Source organism: Anomaloglossus baeobatrachus, chromosome 5 (assembly GCF_048569485.1).
Source record: "Anomaloglossus baeobatrachus isolate aAnoBae1 chromosome 5, aAnoBae1.hap1, whole genome shotgun sequence".
In the NCBI taxonomy this organism is placed as follows: Eukaryota; Metazoa; Chordata; class Amphibia; order Anura; family Aromobatidae; genus Anomaloglossus; species Anomaloglossus baeobatrachus.
In genome coordinates, this window is record NC_134357.1 from 548231696 (window position 1) to 548256362 (window position 24667).

The 24667-nt window shown below is 44.9% G+C and overlaps 1 pseudogene; it reads left to right on the forward strand.

Moving 5' to 3' along the window:
• Positions 1–1883: 1883 nt before the first annotated feature.
• LOC142312960 (uncharacterized) overlaps positions 1884–24667 on the forward strand; it is a 35104-nt pseudogene continuing 12320 nt past the window's right edge.

The following is a 24667-nucleotide window of genomic DNA, read 5'->3' on the forward strand; positions in this document are numbered from 1 at the left end:
GACCTGTATAACGATCTCAGCAGTCATTGTGACCCTGTCACACAGTGTCAAACACAGCGATGTGTCCTGCCCAGCAGGATGTCGCCTTTGAAGAAAATGACCTGGACCATTCAGCAACGACTAGCGATCTCACAGCAGGTGCCTGATCGCTGGTAAGTGTCACACATAACGAGATTGCTAACGGGATCGCTACTGCGTCACCAAAACGGTGACTCAGCTGCGATCTCGCTAGCGATCTCGTTATGTGTGACAGTACCTTAAAGAATTCAATATCAATGAATTTATTAATTGTAATACAAATCATGTCATTTATCTTATTGTATGTACTACCTGTAATCTTCAGTACACAGGATGCACAACAGGACCACTTAAAACCAGAATAAGACGGCACCTTTAAGATGCGATTAATCCCCAGGCTGTTTCAGTCTCAGCTGCGTCTAGACACTTTCAGACAGCGCACGGAGGCGATCTCCACAGCTTCAAGTTCCTAGGCATTGAAAAAGTATACAAACCTACTCGGGGAGGAGACCATAGGAGGAACCTCCTTAATAGGGAAAAATATTGGATCCTCACCCTTGAGACTAGAATACCTTATGGTATGAACAATCGCCAGGACCTCATATTACATTATTAATATATGAGGCTGTGGAGATCCTCTTAGTGCACTCTCTTTTGAAGATGTTGTAGTTTTTAATTAATTTGACAAGATAATTACTTTGTTAAAATGGATTAAATTTGCACTTTCACTTACTTATTCGATCTAAGATCCATTATTAAATGAAAATAATAACATCTTCCACTCATGACTCATGTGAATCTATTTAATTTCACATGGATATAAAATAGCCGAATTTGAAATAAACTAGACTACAATTAATATTACAACTATATGTAGAACCATTATAATAATCTTGTAATACAACTATATTGTACTTTTATTAATCCTTCCAGAAATTAATGAATTTATGGTTATATCCTTGATATGATGATATTAGGATTAATGAAGAATTGGGGAGCTATAATAAATCTACAATGTTTTATAATGAATCTTATAGTGTAGTTTATGGGGCGGACTTCAAAATAATTCTATAGAAATATGAATCTAAATGTATGGATAAATATGATATTGCAAATTTTCTCCATTTAAAATATAAATAATAACACAAAATGACTGGTCAAAATGAAAGTGCATGTTACCAAAAAAATAGGAAAGCCATCTATTTAGACATAAATATTGTTCTTTGATACCAAATTTATAACTAACATTATAATAAATATGTATGATTAAATCCTCCATCATAGATAACAAATAATTGATGTATATGACTAACATATGAATATGGATCAGAACAATGCATGCATTTACTATATTCTGCAATATATTTCTTATTTCTATATGAATAATTGTATTATTGATGTAAAGATTATTTTTCCAAAATCTTATAAATATGATATATTATATTAATGCAGAATATATAGTCAATGCATGCATAGAATATAAAGATATACATGTTTAGAATCATGTGATTTTATTACTTTTTTAATCCACACTCTTTTTCACTTTCACATTCTCTTTGTCTTCATCTATAAAACCGCATTGCAACCACTTACTATGTATATAGAATCCATGTAGGTAATCCACATGTGCATGCAATTACGGTGGGTGTGTGCTACACCATTTAGGAAACCGACATTCTTTCCTCATTTGAACATGAGTAAGACTATGTGTCGAAACACGTAGTTCGATGGGGTCCTTGTAATCCCCTGTATTTTCCTGCTGACCGCTTTGTACATTATCTTTTTATTGGATTTTCATGAATAAACGCCGATGATTTTAAAATCTACACTCTGAGGACTGCGCTGGATTCTTTTTCCGATTCTTTATGATGTTACATCGTCATCTTCTCCCCATTCAGATCCCTACAATATCGGATCCTCTCAGTGGAGGTCTTCTATAGAAGAGAATTCTCCTGATTTCCCCGTGAAGGTTGGATAGGGACAGGGACAAGATGGTGGAGAGGCTATTACACCTCAACCTAGAGATCCTCTTCTGGCTTACTGGAGAGGTAAGAGATTCTGATGACGTCACATTACATCATTCTTATCTATGGGAATAACAGATGGACAGAACTGGAGAGGTGAGGACTCTGGGAATGTCTGTAGTGAGATTTATTACTGTGTCTCTCCATAACCAGGATTACACAGTAGTGAAGAAGACCTCTAGTGAGCGCTGTCAGGACCCTGTGTCTGAGGGAAGACCCCTGAGCCCAATCACGGAGCCTCCACTTCACCCCATCATACATGAGCACATCAATGACCAGAAGATCCTAGAACTCACCTACAAGATGATTGAGCTGCTGACTGGAGAGGTGGCACTGATGGCAATGCTGGGACATTATACAGTAACGCTATGAAGGGATCGGGGGATGATGGTATCATTATATGTTTCAGGTTCCTATAAGGTGTCAGGATGTCACCGTCTATTTCTCCATGGAAGAGTGGGAGTATTTAGAAGGCCACAAAGATATGTACAAGGACGTCATGATGGAGGTTCCCCAGTCCCTCACATCACCAGGTAATGGACAGGACCAAATACATACGGCCTATAATTATCTGTATGTAAGGAATGAATTCAGTCCCTGTATGTGTCTCCTCCAGTTCTATCCAGAAAGAGGACAACGCCAGAGAGATGTCCCTGTCCTCTTCTGTCACAGGACTGTAAACTTGAAGATCCCAATGTTCCTCAGGATCATCAGGTAGATGGAGAGAAGATGTCATGAAATCTCCATATGATGTGTAGATGGCTGTGAAGGTCTTGTGCTCAGTCTTGTTTTATCCTCCAGTATTATATGTGTTATACTTGTGTAATGAGAGAGGTGGAGATGGCAGGATTAGAGCTGATCATAGATGTGACTTCTCCATCTGTCTGTGACTTTTACAATATTTGTTTCAGGGTGAAGATCTGATCCATATTAATACTACAGAGACATATGTGAGGGGTGATGAGCGGAGTAAAGAGGAGACTCCTACATATGACTACCCAGGTGAGTAGTGACCACTAAATGCAGAGAAGTCACAGATTCTTCTCAGTCACTGTCTATGGCTGCTTTATCAGGGTTGTAGTCCGGCCATATCAAATGGTCACCATTCTGCTGCTAGACCACCACATGCTCCTCCACCCAAAACTGTCCCCATTATTTTGGGCATTGGACGCCCTTCTGAGTGAGATCTGGATCAGCCAGATCTTATAGGTAGGATATGTTCTATCCCCTGAAATTAGAAGATGTTGACCCTCAGCTGCCCAGATCTCTAATCTGCAAAGCCAAATAACAGCGTACGTAGAATGTGCAGACAACTTAGAAAATCATGGGAAGAAAGATCTAATCTGTATGGTGGACCCATAAGGCCTAAAACACACTTCCGCATAAAAAACGTCCGTGTGACACGGTCCGTTTTTTGTGTCCGTGTTCCGTTTTTTTGGGGCGTTTCTCCGGTACGTATGGCATCCGTATGATGGCGTATGCGAGCCGTGCGTACGTGTAAAATGCCCGTGTATGTGTACGTGGAATGTCCGTGTGGAATGTCCGTTTGTGTGTTGCACAATGTCGTTGATACATGTCGGCTGACAGCAGACAGAGTTGCGCGATGAGAATGAACTCGGGTGAACTTCACCCAACTTCATTGTCATGCCGCGGCTCTGTCTGTGTGCCGCGTACTGATTAGCGGTCACCTGTGAAGGATTCACCAGTGACCGCTAATCCCCCGAGTGACTGAAGTGAGCAATCCTCTCTCATACTTACCGCTCCCCGATCACCAGCGCGGCGAGGAACAGCTGTGCAGAGAATACGCGGCAACAATTACTTTGAATATGCCGGCCGCTCATTAATCAATCTCGTATTCCCTGCTTTCCCCACCCACAGACGCCTATGATTGGTTGCAGTCAGACACGCCCCCCACGCTGAGTGACAGCTGTCTCACTGCACCCAATCACAGCAGCCGGTGGGCGTGTCTATACTGTGCAGTAAAATAAATAAATAAATAATTTAAAAAAACGGCTTGCGGTCCCCCCCAATTTTAATACCAGCCAGATAAAGCTATACGGTTGAAGGCTGTGTGAGGTAGCGTCGTCGGCTGCGCTGCAGAAGACACGGGATCCAGGCACCAAGGTTCACAGCACACGGTTTATTCCAAAGAAAAAGTCCACAATAGTACATATGTGCCTTTCCGGCAGAGAACTCAGGGAGATGTGATCACTCCCTCACACCCGGCACACCTGCCCTTGTTCCTGAATCTATTTAACCCTTCCTTCAGCCTGTAGGGAAACAGCATTAACCCTATAGTGGATTATCATGGAGTGAGCACAACCGGAGCGAGACATACCGGCCGTCATAGATAACCCCGGTCACAGTCTCACATACCCCCCCCCTCAGTTCAAGCGTGCGGGGTTGAACTCCTGCCATCAAACACGGGCCGCGGGACAAGACATCGGCGTTGCCCTGCAACCTACCGGCCCGGTGTTCAACCGTAAACCGGAAGTTCTGCAGAGAAAGGAACCACCGGGTAACCCGGGCATTCCGTTCCTTGGCGGACCTCATCCAGACCAGTGGAGAGTGATCCGTCACCAAGCGAAACTGCCGTCCCAGCAGGTAATAGCGTAGGGACTCCAAGGCCCACTTGATCGCCAGGCACTCCTTCTCCACTACGCTATAATTCCGCTCGGGAGGGGTGAGCTTCCTACTCAAGAAGGTGACGGGGTGTTCCTCCCCCTGAACCACCTGAGACAGCACTGCCCCCAGGCCGACCTCCGAGGCGTCAGTCTGTACTATGAACTCCTTCCGGAAATCAGGGTTGACCAGAACGGGCTGTCCGCACAGGACCTCCTTCAGGGCCCGGAAGGAGTCCTCGGCCTGCGGAGTCCAGCGCACCATGACGGACTTCTTGCCTTTGAGAAGGTCCGTCAAGGGGGCTGATAGTCCCGCAAAATCCTTTACAAACCTCCTGTAGTACCCCACGATACCCAGGAAGGCCCTAACCTGCTTCGTGGTCAGGGGTCTAGGCCACTTCTGGATCGCCTCGACCTTGTTAATTTGGGGCTTAATCACTCCTTGGCCTATCACGTAGCCCAAGTAGCGGGCTTCCGTGAGTCCCAATGCACATTTCTTGGGATTGGCTGTCAATCCGGCTGTTCGAAGCGCGTCCACCACCGCTTGTACCTGTTCCAAGTGAGTCTGCCAATCAGAGCTGTAAATAATGATGTCATCCAGGTACGCTGATGCATACTCCTGGTGGGGTTCCAGCACTAAGTCCATCAACCTCTGGAACGTGGCCGGAGCGCCATGTAACCCAAAAGGCAAGACAACATAGTGGAAGAGACCCTCCGGCGTAACAAAAGCGGTTTTCTCCTTGGCGGACTCCGTTAGTGGCACCTGCCAGTACCCCTTGGTCAGGTCGAGCGTGGTAAAATATCGCGCCTGTCCCAGCCTATCAATCAGCTCATCCACCCGGGGCATGGGGTAGAGATCAAACTTGGATATTTCGTTCAATCTCCTAAAGTCATTGCAGAACCTTAAGGAGCCATCGGGTTTTGGTATTAGGACAATCGGACTAGCCCATTCACTCCGGGATTTTTCGATGACCCCCAGGCGTAACATTGTCTTTACTTCCTCCGATATGGCTTGTCGTCGAGCCTCCGGTACTCGGTATGACTTCAGGCGTACCTTCAGGTGGGGCTCGGTGACAATATCATGTCGTATCAGACTGGTCCTACCGGGCAGCTCGGAGAAGACATCGGGGTTCTGCTGAACCAACCGTCTGGCCTCTCGCCTCTGAGTCTTGGTGAGGGCTTCTCCAATCCTTACTTCCGGTTCGTCCTCTCCGGAGGTCGCTGGAGCCGGAGGTGAACGACCCGAAGAGGAGGGAGATGGGGAAAAAACAGCCATCAGGCTTTCCCGTTCCTGCCAAGGTTTTAATAGGTTGACATGGTATATTTGTTCAGGTTTCCGCCTACCGGGCTGCAATACTTTATAGTTAACCACCCCGACTCTTTCCTTTATCTCGTAGGGGCCTTGCCACTGAGCCAGGAATTTACTCTCCGCCGTGGGAATCAATACCAACACCCGATCCCCGGGTTTAAAGGTCCGCACGGTGGCTTGTCTATTGTAGCGGCCGCTTTGCGCGGCCTGAGCCTCCTGTAAATGCTCCTTCACAATTGGCATGACCGCGCTTATGCGGTTCTGCATACCCAAAATGTGTTCAATCACACTTTTATGGGGGGTGGGCTCCTGCTCCCAGGTTTCTTTTGCCAGGTCCAACAATCCCCGGGGATGTCGCCCGTATAACAATTCAAAAGGCGAAAACCCCGTGGATGCCTGTGGCACCTCTCGGATGGCAAACATCAAATAGGGAAGCATCATATCCCAGTCTTTCCCGTCTTTTGAAATCACCCTTCTTAGCATGGTTTTCAGGGTTTTATTGAATCGTTCCACTAAACCATCCGTCTGAGGATGATACACAGACGTACGCAACTGCTTGATCTGGAGTAGCCGGCATAGCTCTTTGGTCACTTTAGACATGAATGGGGTCCCCTGATCCGTAAGGATCTCCTTGGGCAACCCCACCCGGCAGAACACAGCAAACAACTCCCGAGCTATAAGCTTTGCTGCAGTATGTCTGAGAGGTATCGCCTCTGGATACCGGGTGGCATAGTCAACGATCACTAGGATATGCTGGTGCCCTCGAGCAGACTTTACGAGGGGCCCCACCAGATCCATCCCTATCCGTTCAAAAGGGACTTCTATAATGGGTAACGGTACCAACGGACTGCGAAAGTGGGTCAGGGGTGCGGTAAGCTGACACTCCGGGCAGGTTTCGCAGAACCGTTTTACCTCCCCAAAGACCCCGGGCCAATAGAACCTTTGCAATATTCGCTCCTGCGTTTTCTTGACCCCTAGGTGACCACTCATCAGGTGTTTATGAGCCAAGTCGAGGACCCGCCGGCTGGGGCACCACCAACTGCTCTACCCCCACGCCCCGTATTTCATCTACCCGGTATAGTAAATCCTGCTTAAGAGCGAAATGGGGGTATCTTACCTGGGCACCAGGCAGCTGTGCCACCCCGTCAACTACTGTCACCCGACTCCGGGCATGTATTAATGTAGGGTCCTGGAGTGGGGCTGTCCCAAACGTATCCGGGGACGCCTCCAACTCCGGGATGGGCTCGACCGTCTCAGCCTCTCCTGCCAATACCTCTAGGGGCGACCTATCAGGTTCACATCCTGTCCCTATCATGGGGACCCCTACGGCAGGCGTCCCGGATTCAGGATTGTAGGGCTCAGGTCCCGGACTGACCAATATCTGAGGGGACTTAGGAGGTCCCTTCCATAAAGTCCAAAAATAGGGCAGATCCCTTCCTAGGATCACATCATAGGGAAGAGTATTAATAAGTCCCACCTCATGTTGCACCTGACCGCAAGGTGCTGTGATGGTGACTATCCCCGTGGGATAGTCTCGGCGGTCCCCATGTATGCAAACCACCCCCACGGTACGTCCTGTGGCCTTTACTTTAGCCCTTAGGGTTGATCGCACAAGGGTCACTAAGCTTCCGGAATCCAACAATCCTGTAACCGGACATCCATTCACCTGAATTTGGCACAAGTGGGGCTCAGTCTCTGGGTAGACCAGGTCAGCGGTACACACCACCTGAGCATACATTGAACCCCGCCGGGTAACCCCACAATCCATGGGCTCCGTGGTGAGTGGACACTGGGCTTCCATATGTCCCACCCGCTGGCACCGCCAACATCTAATAGGGAAGGACACCCCCTTGACGAGTTGTCGTTTAGGGTACATAGTTTTCCGGACCTCAGGGACGGAGGGTGCGGCTTCAGACGGGACGGTAGCGGACTCCCGCACCGGTGTCAGCGGTGGGTCCTTGGCCCTAGGCTTGGAGGGGCCGGACCGACGGGCGGTACGCAAAGTCTCAGTGTCCCGTATCAAGTCCTGCGTAGCCACATGCCGCTCTACCAGGGACACTAATTGGTCCAGTGTACTCGGGTCACCCTGTCCGACCCACCGTTGAATGGTGACGGGTAAAGTGCGCACAAAACGATCCACTACTACCCTTTCCACCATTTGCGCCGGGCTCAGAGTGTCAGGCTGCAACCACTTTTTTACAAGATGCAACAAGTCATAGGCCTGGGAGCGTACGGGTTTGGCTTCCTCATAGAACCACTGATTTACCCGCTGAGCCCGTACATAGGTATTCACCCCCAACCGAGCCAGTATTTCGGCTTTCAGGGTCACATAGTCAATGGCGTCCTCGGTACAGAGGTCCAGGTATGCTTTTTGGGGTTCCCCCGTCAGATAGGGTGACAATACCTCAGCCCACTGCGGGGTCGGCAGCTTTTCCCGTTCGGCCACCCGTTCAAACACCGCCAGGAACGCTTCCACATCATCCCCCGGGGTCATCTTTTGTAATGCTTGTCTCACCGCTTTCCGGACACTGCCGTCGTCACCCGGTCCCGGGGTTGTTGCTGCCGGTCCGGCACGGATCGACTTGGCCAGGAGAACCATCTGTTCTTGGTGCCTTTTTTCCTGCAATTGCAAGGATTGCTGCTGACGTGCATTGGCCTGATCCATCTGTTCTTGGAATTTTTTTTCCTGCACTTGCAAGGATTGGAACAGGTGTGCATTGGTCTGTTGCTGCTGTGCATTAGCCTGTTGCTGCTGTGCATTAGCCTGTTGCTGCTGTGCATTAGCCTGAGCCAAATGCTTTATTATGTCCTCCATGGCGTCGCCGGGTTTGGGCTGTAGTATAGCCGCTCGAATCCAGGACATGCGCAGCTGGGTCACCAGGGATGGATGCTACACCTCACCGGCTGTCATGCCCGCCGATTCTCCACCATATGTGAGGTAGCGTCGTCGGCTGCGCTGCAGAAGACACGGGATCCAGGCACCAAGGTTCACAGCACACGGTTTATTCCAAAGAAAAAGTCCACAATAGTACATATGTGCCTTTCCGGCAGAGAACTCAGGGAGATGTGATCACTCCCTCACACCCGGCACACCTGCCCTTGTTCCTGAATCTATTTAACCCTTCCTTCAGCCTGTAGGGAAACAGCATTAACCCTATAGTGGATTATCATGGAGTGAGCACAACCGGGGCGAGACATACCGGCCGTCATAGATAACCCCGGTCACAGTCTCACAGCTGGTATTCTCAGGATGGGGAGCCCCACGTTATGGGGAGCCCCCCAGCCTAACAATATCAGTCAGCAGCCGGACAGAATTGCCGCATACATTATATGCGACAGTTCTGGGACTGTACCCGGCTCTTCCCGATTCGCCCTGGTGCATTGGCATTCGGGGTAATAAGGAGTTTTTAGCAGCCCATAGCTGCCAATAAGTCTTAGATTAATGATGTCAGGCGTCTCCCCGAGATACCTTCCATGATTAATCTGTAAATTACAGTAAATAAACACACACACCCGAACAATCCTTTATTAGAAAAAAAAACACTGACAAATTGCCTTGTTCACCAATTTTATAAGCCCGAAAAAGCCCTCCATGTCCGGCGTAATCCAGGATGGTCCAGCGTCGCTTCCAGCTCTGCTGCATGAAGGTGACCGGAGCTGCAGAAGACACATCCACTCCTGTCAGCTCCACGCAGCTAATGAAGGGAATAGCGCGATCAGCTGATCTGTCACTGAGGTTACTCGCGGCCAACGCTGAATACAGCTGATCGCGCTATTCCCTTCATTAGCTGCGTGGAGCTGACAGGAGCGGCGGTGTCTTCTGCAGCTCCGGTCACCTTCATGCAGCACAGCTGGATGCGACGCTGGACCATCCTGGATTACGCCGGACATGGAGGGCTTTTTCGGGCTTATAAAATTGGTGAAAAAGGCAATTTGTTAGTGTTTTTTTCTAATAAAGGATTGCTCGGGTGTGTGTTTATTTACTGTAATTTACAGATTAATCATGGAAGGTATCTCGGGGAGACGCCTGACATCATTAATCTAGGACTCATTGGCAGCTATGGGCTGCCAAAAACTCCTTATTACCCCGAATGCCAATGCACCAGGGCAAATCGGGAAGAGCCGGGTACAGTCCCAGAACTGTCGCATATAATGTATGCGGCAATTCTGTGCGGCTGCTGACTGATATTGTTAGGCTGGGGGGCTCCCCATAACGCGGTATGAGCCAGGGGAAGAAAAAAACGAGCGCCAATGTAAGTATGACTGAGAACAGCAGAAAAAAAGGTAAGTATACTGAATTTAATTTAAAAAAAATAAAAATAAGATCGCTAGTGTAAAAACGCACACGCACGAAACGTGCTGAACACGGACATACTCCGTGTGCAGTCCGTGCAGGCACGGACCCATAGACTTTAGCGGGTCCGTGCCTGCGTGCTGCCGGCCAAAAACGGACATGTCGTCCGTGCAGAAAAGCGCACACACGTACTTATCACACGGACACACGTTCCGTGTGATTTTATGTGTGTGTGCCATCTACCATTGAATAACATGGGTCTCCATGTGTACGTGTCTCCGGTACGTGCAAATACGTACCGCACACGTACAAAAAAAACAGATGTGTGTTGCGGGTCTAAGAGAAAGCGGAGGGTAATGATGCTGGTGACGTCCTACATTCTTAGTTTGGTGCCGTGTTTGCCAGTTGAATAAAGATTGATTGCTCTCAGTGGGAGAAATAAAATAATAATCTTGTAGTTGATGAAGAGACCTAAGTAGTCTGGAAACCTTGCTTTGTAACATTTATTTTATTTTTATTCGCCATTAATAAGTATCATAACTACAAGATTCTTATTGTTTCTCCCACTGAGAGCAATGAATCCATCTTCCTAGAATCTCGGCATCTTATTGATGGATCCTTCTCTCCCTTCTGCTGAATGTGCTGATAGGGGCGTTTTTATCCAAAGTTCGGCACAGGGTAACTGTAACATATGAGGAAGGTTACAATTAAGCTATGTCCGCATGCTGCGTTCTGATTTGACAACAAAACTGCAGCCTTTTGACAAATGTAAACACTGCATTTGACAAAAAAAACCGGTCAAAACGCATGCGTTTTGTCTGCGTTTTCAATGCGTTTTCGCCACGTGTTGGACAGAATGTTTTGCGATTGAGAAGTCAATGCGTGGAAAATGTTCACAAAACGCAATGAAGAAGTGACATGCTGATTTTTTTAGGCTACAATTTTGACAAATATTTGTGAAACAAAACGCTGCCTAAAAAAAGCAACGTGCGGATGGAAATTCTGACTTCTCATACATTTTGCTGGGGAAGCAAAACATGCATTTTGTCATTGACATAGTGCAGTTTAAAATGCAACCAAAAAGCAAGAAAAAAAGCAAATGTGCGCACAGACCCTTATCCCACAGTAGGTAAATGGAGGCCGGGCAGCCCACCCACATGGTTTCTAAAGTTTAACACCTTCACTCCCGGGTGCTTTTTGTTTTTTTTTCCTTTTCTTCCAAGAAGCAGAACTTATATGTTCACATGTTTAGCTTCTGATGGGGAGTATAGGTTTGTGCTGGGAGGTAGCCACCAGATGCTACACCAGAGAGTCTTTTTACTGTGACAGCTAACCGCAGGGGTAGGCGATTGAATACTGACATTCACTGATGTGGTTGGGTGCAGCAGCTATGGCTGATACAACAGGTGCAGCAGATACGGCAGGCATAGCTGGTATAGATAGATGCACCATCTACAGTAGATAAAAGGACACAGACACGTGTTAACACACACAGCATAAGACTCAGCAAGCGGCATGGTAACTGACAACGCGTTTCTTAAGGATAGACCACATTGCCCAGGCACCTCCCATAGGTGGAGAATGCCTTAAATACCTAGTGTCTTTCGGCCATAGGTTGTGAAGAACTTCTGGGTGCACACTGGTCCTTTAAGAATATGTGAGCTAAGCGCACTCCCAGGCGACCTGCACTGGGGAAAGGGTGCAGGACAGTGCAGGGTTGCCGGTAACGGCGTTACAAGCTCTTTTATAAATTATATTTATAAATTTGTATGTATTATTGAAAAAAAAATTTATTCTTGGCAGATGACTGTACCAGGAGATTTGAGGCTCAACTGACATCTTCAATTGTTAAATCAGATGACCTTGATATTACACAAGATATAACTGAAGTGAATGCCTCTATTCCAGATATACCATCATCCCTTTGCGGCAAAGATTTATTATCTGATTTTATTAAACAAGTCTTACCTTCTAATTCATCACAGACTATTAAGAAAAAAAAATGTCCCAAAAGCAGTATTAAAAATCTAAGAGCTCTTACAGCAAAAAAAACATTTTCAACCTCAGAATATAAAAAAATTAATAAAAAAATTCACACCAGGAAGAAAAGATTTTCTTCAGAATCTGTTAGTTACCAGAGAAGTCACACAGGGGAGAAGCCATTTTTATGTTCAGAATGTGGGAAATGTTTTAACCAAAAAACCTTTCTTGTTACACATCAGAGAATTCACACGGGTGAGAAGCCTTTTTCATGTTCAGAATGTGGGAAATGTTTTAACCAAAAATCATATCTTGTTACACATCAGAGAACTCACACAGGGGAGAAGCCATATTCATGTTCAGAATGTGGGAAATGTTTTAACCAAAAATCAACTCTTGTTACACATCAGAGAACTCACACAGGGGAGAAGCCTTTTTTATGTTCAGAATGTGGGAAATGTTTTGCAGATCAATCATGTCTTGTTACACATCAGAGAACTCACACAGGGGAGAAGCCTTTTTCATGTTCAGAATGTGGGAGATGTTTTAACCAAAAATCAACTCTTGTTACACATCAGAAAATTCACACACGGGAGAAGCCTTTTTTATGTTCAGAATGTGGGAGATGTTTTGCAGATCAATCACGTCTTGTTACACATCAGAGAACTCACACAGGGGAGAAGCCTTTTTCATGTTCAGAATGTGGGAGATGTTTTAACCAAAAATCAACTCTTGTTACACATCAGAAAATTCACACACGGGAGAAGCCTTTTTTATGTTCAGAATATGGGAGATGTTTTGCAGATCAATCACGTCTTGTTACACATCAGAGAACTCACACAGGGGAGAATCCTTTTTCATGTTCAGAATGTGGGAGATGTTTTAACCAAAAGTCAACTCTTGTTACACATCAGAAAATTCACACAGGGTAGAAGCCTTTTTCATGTTCAGAATGTGAGAGATGTTTTAATTAAAAATCAAATCTTGCAAAACACCAATGAATTCACACAGGGGAGAAACCCTTGACATGTTTAGAACGAGGGAAATACTTTACACACAAATGGGTTATTGTGGCTTAAGGTTAGAAGCCGTTACCATACCTAGAAGGAAAGAAATGATTATTTGAAAATAATAATTTGTTGACCACTAAAAAAATTAACTACTTGAAGCCCTGTGGAAGTGTAGAGTTAATAAAACCATCTAATACAATTTTTGACCTCCCTACTGTCTCCTCTGTTTTGTATCGGTGGAGGAGGTGGGGTAAAGGGAATCTCTCTTTTCTTTTATTGGTTATTTCAATTACATCCTTTGAAACTTATATCCCTTATTTAAGCCTTGCTAATTGGGAAAAAAGTGCCATTTCTAAATAGGTGGCTTTGTCTAGAGATTCTCACTTAATATCCTTTTTGGAGAGGGTTGACAAATTTTGATTACATCGAAACTGTCTTTATTAATACCTCCACGTGAGACATCTCCTTAGTACAGGATCTGACATTTAGTACATTTCACTTCCTCTTTCTCTACATAGATTTTTTCACAAGGGGAATAAAATATTAAAGGGATCTCAAGTTTATATAGTTTTTTTTTAAACGTCCTGTTGGAAGATGGGAAGCTGTCATACATGATAAAATGGGCGTAAGAGCTATCTTTTATATTCTTCCCTCAACCATGGTGGGCGCCTCGGAATGGACTTATAGGACCTCAGCTTGTATAAATCACCTAGAAGAAATTATATAAATTCATACAAGGTGGTATCTGTTTCCAGGTAAGTTGGCTCACATGATCACTGATTATTCCCCTTTCTGTTGGAAAGGCTGTTTTCAGAAAGGCACTCTGGGGCATGTATGGTGGTCCTGTTCTAAAGTTATGGTATTTTAGGAGCAGGTGTTTGATCTAATTTCCTATGTAACTGTAACTATTCATGTAATGATTTAAGTTGTGCTGCTGTGATACCATAATTTCCCACGGGATCAATAAAGTGTATCGTATCGTATCGTAACTGATCTTTATTTAAAAATGGATACTCAACTGGCAATCCTGAATATAGGACTCGATTACTTCCCTGAAAATGTGAAAACTGTTATTGCTGATATCCTTACCTCGGCCAGACGATGTCAGGTTATAAAGTGGAAACTCCCTTCAGTTCCCTCGGTTGAGGATAACTTTGTTAATCACGTTTTGTCAGAGGGTCGTCTGAATCCATCTAAATGTTATCAATTCATGTGTAAAGGCCCCGTTACACGCTACGATATATCTAACGATATGTCGTCGGGGTCACGGTTTCCATGACGCACATCCGGCATCGTTTGACATATCGTAGCGTGTGACAGCTACGAGCGACTGTGAACAAGCAACACGTCGTTCATTTTCAAAAAGTCGTTCCTACTTCTGAGCGCCGGGTGTTCATCGTTCCCGAGGCAGCACACATCGCTCCGTGTGACACCCCGGGAACGATGAACACAATTTTTCCTGCGTCCCGCCGACAATGCGGAAGGAAGGAGGTGGGCGGAATGTTATGTCCCGCTCATCTCCACCCCTCTGCTTCTATTGGGCGGCCGCTGTGTGACATCGCTGTGACGCCGAATGTCCCTCCCCCTTCAGGAAGAGGATGTTCGCCGCCCACAGCGAGGTCGTTTGGAAGGTAAGTACGTAAGTAAGAAAGTGTGATGGGGTTACCGACTTTGTACGACACGGGCAACAAATTGCCCTTAATGCACTAACGATGGGGGCAGGTGCGATTGCACATGCGAACGCACGATGAGTCGACGTGTGTAACGGAGCCTTAAGAAACAATAATCATCCTACCACAGTTTTCCCACGTGTGCCCAGTGTCAGTTCTTCTATATTCCCTTATATAAATCCTTGGTGTCTCCAACCAAACCTGCTGATTAGGATTTTACAATCGTAATAACTTTACTCCAAAAAAGTATTTATAATCCACAGCCTGTGTATAAGGTCAGGGTTTTATTTTAGATCACAATTAAACACAATTTCTATCACACAATGATTTTTTTCTTTAAACTTTTGTAACCATTTTATACCACGCAGAAAACTTAAGGCCCTTAAACGTGACATTCAAAATATGCAGTTGGTGGATGTATGGCGTGCCCTATACCCCACCACAAAAGATTACTCTTACTACTCCCCAGCCCATTCATCATATAGCCGCCTCGACATGATCCTCCTGAGCCAACATGTCCTGACGTGGCAGGTTGGAGCGTCTATTGGGAACCTTTCTCTCTTCGATCACGCCCCGGTCTTTGCTCACTTCACTCCTCCAAATAGCTCACAGCGCCCATGGACTTGGCGCCTCAATGAAAATGTGCTTATTGATCAATTGTGCTGTAGTGAAATACGGAGCCACATATCTGAATTCTTGGAAAATCATGCCAGCGACCCGACTCCTCTTCCGACACAATGGGAGGCGCTAAAGTGTGGATTTCGAGGTTTATTAATTAAACATGGCTCTAGATTGAAGAAGGAGAGGTCTTCCCTTATCACAGAGCTCCTACAGCAGATTGCCTCTTTGGAAGCCGCACACAAGCAATCCCTTTCCGCCACGGTTTATGCGGACCTCACAAAGGCTAGGGAGGGGCTGAGGGACCTTCTCGATCAAAGGTACAGGAGACAAAGGGCCAAGTTAAGTCGATATTTATATGAGCATTCAGACAAGTGTGGGAGAGCCTTGGCTCGTTTTCTGCACCCCAGAAATGCTATTGGCCATGTTCCAAAAATCCAGACCAGGGGGGGAGCCCCGACCCAAGATCCCATCCAAATTGCAAACCTGTTCCGTTCGTTCTATGATGACCTCTATAATTTGAAGGGGCAGTTTAGAGATATGCCGCCACAATCTTTCCAGCGTAAAGTTAACGAATATGTGCAGCAAACTGCACTCCCTCGGATCTCTGAAAGGGATAGTATTAATACAAACATTTCCATAGTTCCTACAAAAGGATGTCAAAAGACATTATAGACTACTCCAAAAGGACTACATGAACAGCAAAGAAAAAATGGAGTTTCCAAGTCCATTAAAAAATTGTAAATTTTATTTTATTTTATCACATAATAAATTAATTACAAAAGATCATATACAAAAATACATTACAGAAAAAAAGTGAGGCAAAAGAAGGGGAGGAAAATACCCCCAGGCAAGGTGATATGGCTACAATAACATGTGGGGGTTAAATTTTAACCTTTTTCAGGAAGGGTACAATCCAATTACAACTGCATTCCTATCAGCAGTGGATTAGTCACAATGGACCTTAGTAAACTGCAGTTATTTGCTTACCCATTTAAATTCACAGTTATCCCCACAGGAGGTTGATGTGCCCACCAGAGTATAATAGAACCCTCCAAACGCGCGTTTTCGCATCAGTGTACTTTACTGCTTCATCAGGGAAGGCATAAACCCCCCATCTGTGAAGGACCTTTTAAACACTGGTCATGTGACCGCATTGGTCATCGCTCCAGGGCTTGTCTGCACTGATCAACCAATAGTGGCTGCCATATCAGCACATGCACACTGCACAGCCACCGCCCCATGCACCACCCCCAGCCATCAAAGGGCAGTGAGTCATCCACCCCTGTGGGTAACCACGGGAACCAGACGCTCAGCAAACCCCATTTAGATGCTGAATGAGATGCACAGGGAGGGGGCCGGGCAGAGCACATGCGCACAGCAGGACACCAGGCTGATCAGAGAGCCTGCATATCACAGTGATATTCAGTTCATAGGATGCATCCATAAATAAAGAACAAGTCAGAATAAAGGGATGTTTTACACATCATATAGGGGAGAGGCTAGTGTGCTCAGTGTAACACATTAATGTCAAATAATATAGAATAACCACATAACACGTTTATTTCCTTATATGTATGTTCAAAGAGATAAATATATACCAACAGCACCCCCAGGTGATGGAAAAGATTATTGCATCCCATAGATATATTAACTTGATACAATTATATTCAATCCTGGGGAGATGTCCATGTTCTTGAACAGCGATATAAGTGTCCATTGGGTGATTTGAGCTGGGATCTCCGTAATAACTGCCAATCGTAATGCAGAGTCTAGGGGTATTAAATAATGAAGAATAATAAAATTAATAAAAAAGAAACCAAAAAATTAAAACCACCAAAGATCCTCCACATAAGGAGGAAAAGAGAAGGAGGAAAGACAAACTAAAATAAAATCAGGAAAAATACCATAAGATGTCAATGAAAAAATGCAGGATTTTTAAAAAAACGGAACAAAACTTAGGGATTCATTAAGTCACTTTGGAGCCATGGTATCAAGAGTGCTTATCCATTTGACCTCGCGTTGGGCCAACAGCTTTTTTATATCCCCACCACGTATACCACAGTGTATCAAATCAATGCCCCGAACCATGAAGCATTTGGGGTCACATCCATGGTGTAATTTGTAGTGGCGTGGGATAGTTTTTAATTCAGTAGTGTCGGTCACTGTCTTTGCCGCACCAATGTCCCTCACATGCTCTCTCACTCGAACTCTAAGTTCTCTCGATGTAAGTCCTATATATATTTTTGGGCAACTACATGTTGCCCAATAAATAACATTCGAGCTACTACAAGATATATACTTATTAATTTGATAGGTACGTGACCCATCAAAGTTAGAGAAGTCCGAGCAGCGGGAGACATTGGTGCAGGAAAGACAGTGACCGCAAGGAAAACAACCCTTAAGCCGAGCCCCAGAGCCCAGAAAATTGGTAACCCTTGGTGGTACATAATGACTGGTAACCAAAATATCCTTTAAATTCTTGCACCGTCTAGCTGTCATCAAAGGTATATCAGACAGATAACCCTTCAGAACAGGATCAGAGCAGAGGACAGGCCAATGTTTATTAAATATTTCTCTCATCGAGTGCCATTTTTCATTGTAGGTACCAATAAATCGAATACCCTGTTCTTTTTCCGATGTTGATGTTGTACCATGTAATAAATGATCACGTGGTGTAGATAGGGCCCTCTTATATGCCTTTTTCAGACATCTTTGGCCATATCCCCTCTCCCTGAACCTACTCCTCAGGTCATCTGCCTGCTGTTTGAAGTTGGCCTCAGAAGAGCAGATCCGCTTTGCCCTGAGGTACTGGCCAACTGGGATGGCACGGACAGTGGAGTGGGTATGTGCAGAGGTAGCATGTAAGAATGAGTTTACAGAGGTCTTTTTCCGAAATATATCCGTCTGCAACATACGTCCCTGATCAAGATTGATTTTAATGTCTAAAAAGTCCACTCCACTGTCACTTGATTCAAAGGTTAGCTTGATGTTATAGCAATTTTGATTGAGCCGGTCCATGAAACTCCTCAATTGTACAGACGACCCGTGCCAAATAAACAACAGGTCGTCTATGTACCTGACCCACATCTGCACCTGGGCTACAGCCTGTACGCCTCCGTCACTGAACAAACCCCTCTCCCAGTAACCTAGGAAGAGGTTTGCATACGAAGGCGCACAGGCCGCGCCCATCGCGGTGCCCCGTTTCTGCAAATAAAAGATGTCCTTAAATACGAAAAAGTTGTGGGTCAGGACATACTCAAGTAGCTCAAGGACCAGCTCACAAGTGCGTCCATCCCAGTTGCTCCCCCTCAGGAAAAATCGAACCGCTCTTAGGCCATCTTCATGACGAATGCAAGTATAGAGGGACTCAATGTCCGCTACCACCAAGAGTGTACCTGTATCCATATGGATCCCATCAATCCTGTTCAAAACCTCGGTGGTGTCTTTTACATAAGACGGTAGTGTTTCCACCAAGGGTTTGAGATAATGATCAATAAAACTGCAGATGGGATTGCAGAGGCCATCAAGTCCTGATACTATAGGTCGGCCTGGGCGGTTGATGGGATCCTTATGAACTTTGGGTAAAAAATATAGGGTCGGTATTTTTGGATATTTTACATGGAGTCCATCAAAGACTTTTTTGGTGATCACACCCTGATCCAGGGCATCATTTAGTATGAGATAGAGCCGAGCAGAGAAAGATACCAAGGGGCTACATGATAATTTTTCATAAGTATCTCTCTCCCTCAGTTGACGGTAGGCCTCCATTTCATACTTATCGACTGGCCATACCACAACATTACCCCCCTTGTCAGCAGCCTTAAAGACAACGTCCTTAATATCTTTTAGTTCTTGTAATGCTGCCCTTTGCATTGGAGAGAGATTGTCATATTTCCTGCGAGTGGAGATTCTCTTCAAGTCCTCTGTAACGAGCTTAGTGAAAATCTCCACTGCCGGGCACAAAGACAAAGAGGGGAATGTTGTGGATTTAGGCATAGTATTTTTGGGAAACTCACCTTGAGGTTGAGAGTTTTGCTCTTCTAGGAGTCCTTCTAAAGCCTGGATCGCCCTCTGCTCAGCTCCATCCCCAGGGATGCCTATTGATTTTGGGTGATGTAGTTTCTTGAGAATCAACTTGCGAGAGAACAGGTGGACGTCCTTTAAGGCTGAAAAATAATTAAAATTATTAGTTGGAGAAAAAGTCAAACCTTTACTAAGGACCTCCACCTGCGCCCCCGTCAAGGCGTGCTGAGACAGATTAATCACCTTAAGGTCATTTTGGTTATGGCCCTCCTTGTTGGATGGTATATCCCGCTTTTTGGATGGACGAAGTCTGTTACTCCATTGGGAATAGGGGAAATTCCCTTGTTTGCGATTCTGTCTATAGCCACCAGATGTGCTTTCCTCCCCTGATGTATTGGATGTCGTTGATCCAGATCTAGATCTTGAGTCGGGGGGTGCACGTGAATAAGGGTGTGTCCGCACAGGGGTAGTTCTCCATCTGTATACTTTGTTATCTTGTTTATCCCTCATATCTCTCTGTAATTTTTTGAGTTTCCTATCCTGGGTATCCTTGGCCACAGACTCTAATTCAACATCAATATCCTCATTTAGTTTTTGAAGTGTGGGAATCGATAGATTTTTTTCCAAATTGGCTTTTAGATCCTGGATCTCTTTCTCTAAATCAGTAAGGGAACTTTTATTTAAACCAATCAGGAGATCTAAAAAGCCTCTAGAACAAGTATTTGCCAGGTCCCCCCATCTGTTTTTAAATGTTTCATCATTGACCTGATATGATGGAAACACCTGGACCCTTAGTCCCCTTGGAATCAGGCCCATCTCTAAATAGCGTTCCAAAAAGGTCTTATTCCACCACAGATTTGTCAGTTTTTTCATCTCTTTGAACATACATATAAGGAAATAAACGTGTTATGTGGTTATTCTATATTATTTGACATTAATGTGTTATACTGAGCACACTAGCCTCTCCCCTATATGATGTGTAAAACATCCCTTTATTCTGACTTGTTCTTTATTTATGGATGCATCCTATGAACTGAATATCACTGTGATATGCAGGCTCTCTGATCAGCCTGGTGTCCTGCTGTGCGCATGTGCTCTGCCCGGCCCCCTCCCTGTGCATCTCATTCAGCATCTAAATGGGGATTGCTGAGCGTCTGGTTCCCGTGGTTACCCACGGGGGTGGATGACTCACTGCCCTTTGATGGCTGGGGGTGGTGCATGGAGCGGTGGCTGTGCAGTGTGCATGTGCTGATATGGCAGCCACTATTGGTTGATCAGTGCAGACAAGCCCTGGAGCGATGACCAATGCGGTCACATGACCAGTGTTTAAAAGGTCCTTCACAGATGGGGGGTTTATGCCTTCCCTGATGAAGCAGTAAAGTACACTGATGCGAAAACACGCGTTTGGAGGGTTCTATTATACTCTGGTGGGCACATCAACCTCCTGTGGGGATAACTGTGAATTTAAATGGGTAAGCAAATAACTGCAGTTTACTAAGGTCCATTGTGACTAATCCACTGCTGATAGGAATGCAGTTGTAATTGGATTGTACCCTTCCTGAAAAAGGTTAAAATTTAACCCCCACATGTTATTGTAGCCATATCACCTTGCCTGGGGGTATTTTCCTCCCGTTCTTTTGCCTCACTTTTTTTCTGTAATGTATTTTTGTATATGATCTTTTGTAATTAATTTATTATGTGATAAAATAAAATAAAATTTACAATTTTTTAATGGACTTTGAAACTCCTTTTTTTCTTTGCTGTTCATGTAGTCCTTTTGGAGTAGTCTATAATGTCTTTTGACATCCTTTTGTAGGAACTATGGAAATGTTTGTATTAATACTTGCCCTTTCTGTGTTATCCACAGCTCATTTCCGAAGTAGTATGGATTTTAAAGCACATGATGAAATATGGCTAAGCAGAATTAATGAGGTTTTAAGGGGTGACCCCAATGATATTTTAAATGTCGGAGGTGTTGATATGCAGGAATCTATTAACAAAATGAAAAATTTGATGAAAAAACGGACAAATCTGTGGTGGAATAAGACCTTTTTGGAACGCTATTTAGAGATGGGCCTGATTCCAAGGGGACTAAGGGTCCAGGTGTTTCCATCATATCAGGTTTATGATGAAACATCTAAAAACAGATGGGAGGACCTGGCAAATACTTGTTCTAGAGGCTTTTTAGATCTCCTGATTGGTTTAAATAAAAGTTCCCTTACTGATTTAGAGAAAGAGATCCAGGATCTAAAAGCCAATTTGGAAAAAATCTATCGATTCCCACACTTCAAAAACTAAATGAGGATATTGATGTTGAATTAGAGTCTGTGGCCAAGGATACCCAGGATAGGAAACTCAAAAAATTACAGAGAGATATGAGGGATAAACAAGATAACAAAGTATACAGATGGAGAACTACCCCTGTGCGGACACACCCTTATTCACGTGCACCCCCCGACTCAAGATCTAGATCTGGATCAACGACATCCAATACATCAGGGGAGGAAAGCACATCTGGTGGCTATAGACAGAATCGCAAACAAGGGAATTTCCCCTATTCCCAATGGAGTAACAGACTTCGTCCATCCAAAAAGCGGGATATACCATCCAACAAGGAGGGCCATAACCAAAATGACCTTAAGGTGATTAATCTGTCTCAGCACACCTTGACGGGGGCGCAGGTGGAGGTCCTTAGTAAAGGTTTGACTTTTTCTCCAACTAATAATTTTAATTATTTTTCAGCCTTAAAGGACGTCCACCTGTTCTCTCGCAAGTTGATTCTCAAGAAACTACATCACCCAAAATCAATAGGCATCTCTGGGGATGGAGCTGAGCAGAGGGCGATCCAGGCTTTAGAAGGACTCCTAGAAGAGCAAAACTCTCAACCTCAAGGTGAGTTTCCCAAAAATACTATGCCTAAATCCACAACATTCCCCTCTTTGTCTTTGTGCCCGGCAGTGGAGATTTTCACTAAGCTCGTTACAGAGGACTTGAAGAGAATCTCCACTCGCAGGAAATATGACAATCTCTCTCCAATGCAAAGGGCAGCATTACAAGAACTAAAAGATATTAAGGACGTTGTCTTTAAGGCTGCTGACAAGGGGGGTAATGTTGTGGTATGGCCAGTCGATAAGTATGAAATGGAGGCCTACCGTCAACTGAGGGAGAGAGATACTTATGAAAAATTATCATGTAGCCCCTTGGTATCTTTCTCTGCTCGGCTCTATCTCATACTAAATGATGCCCTGGATCAGGGTGTGATCACCAAAAAAGTCTTTGATGGACTCCATGTAAAATATCCAAAAATACCGACCCTATATTTTTTACCCAAAGTTCATAAGGATCCCATCAACCGCCCAGGCCGACCTATAGTATCAGGACTTGATGGCCTCTGCAATCCCATCTGCAGTTTTATTGATCATTATCTCAAACCCTTGGTGGAAACACTACCGTCTTATGTAAAAGACACCACCGAGGTTTTGAACAGGATTGATGGGATCCATATGGATACAGGTACACTCTTGGTGGTAGCGGACATTGAGTCCCTCTATACTTGCATTCGTCATGAAGATGGCCTAAGAGCGGTTCGATTTTTCCTGAGGGGGAGCAACTGGGATGGACGCACTTGTGAGCTGGTCCTTGAGCTACTTGAGTATGTCCTGACCCACAACTTTTTCGTATTTAAGGACATCTTTTATTTGCAGAAACGGGGCACCGCGATGGGCGCGGCCTGTGCGCCTTCGTATGCAAACCTCTTCCTAGGTTACTGGGAGAGGGGTTTGTTCAGTGACGGAGGCGTACAGGCTGTAGCCCAGGTGCAGATGTGGGTCAGGTACATAGACGACCTGTTGTTTATTTGGCACGGGTCGTCTGTACAATTGAGGAGTTTCATGGACCGGCTCAATCAAAATTGCTATAACATCAAGCTAACCTTTGAATCAAGTGACAGTGGAGTGGACTTTTTAGACATTAAAATCAATCTTGATCAGGGACGTATGTTGCAGACGGATATATTTCGGAAAAAGACCTCTGTAAACTCATTCTTACATGCTACCTCTGCACATACCCACTCCACTGTCCGTGCCATCCCAGTTGGCCAGTACCTCAGGGCAAAGCGGATCTGCTCTTCTGAGGCCAACTTCAAACAGCAGGCAGATGACCTGAGGAGTAGGTTCAGGGAGAGGGGATATGGCCAAAGATGTCTGAAAAAGGCATATAAGAGGGCCCTATCTACACCACGTGATCATTTATTACATGGTACAACATCAACATCGGAAAAAGAACAGGGTATTCAATTTATTGGTACCTACAATGAAAAATGGCACTCGATGAGAGAAATATTTAATAAACATTGGCCTGTCCTCTGCTCTGATCCTGTTCTCAAGGGTTATCTGTCTGATGTACCTTTGATGACAGCTAGACGGTGCAAGAATTTAAAGGATATTTTGGTTACCAGTCATTATGTACCACCAAGGGTTACCAATTTTCTGGGCTCTGGGGCTCGGCTTAAGGGTTGTTTTCCTTGCGGTCACTGTCTTTCCTGCACCAATGTCTCCCGCTGCTCGGACTTCTCTAACTTTGATGGGTCACGTACCTATCAAATTAATGAGTATATATCTTGTAGTAGCTCGAATGTTATTTATTGGGCAACATGTAGTTGCCCAAAAATATATATAGGACTTACATCGAGAGAACTTAGAGTTCGAGTGAGAGAGCATGTGAGGGACATTGGTGCGGCAAAGACAGTGACCGACACTACTGAATTAAAAACTATCCCACGCCACTACAAATTACACCATGGATGTGACCCCAAATGCTTCATGGTTCGGGGCATTGATTTGATACACTGTGGTATACGTGGTGGGGATATAAAAAAGCTGTTGGCCCAACGCGAGGTCAAATGGATAAGCACTCTTGATACCATGGCTCCAAAGTGACTTAATGAATCCCTAAGTTTTGTTCCGTTTCTTTAAAAATCCTGTATTTTTTCATTGACATCTTATGGTATTTTTCCTGATTTTATTTTAGTTTGTCTTTCCTCCTTCTCTTTTCCTCCTTATGTGGAGGATCTTTGGTGGTTTTAATTTTTTGGTTTCT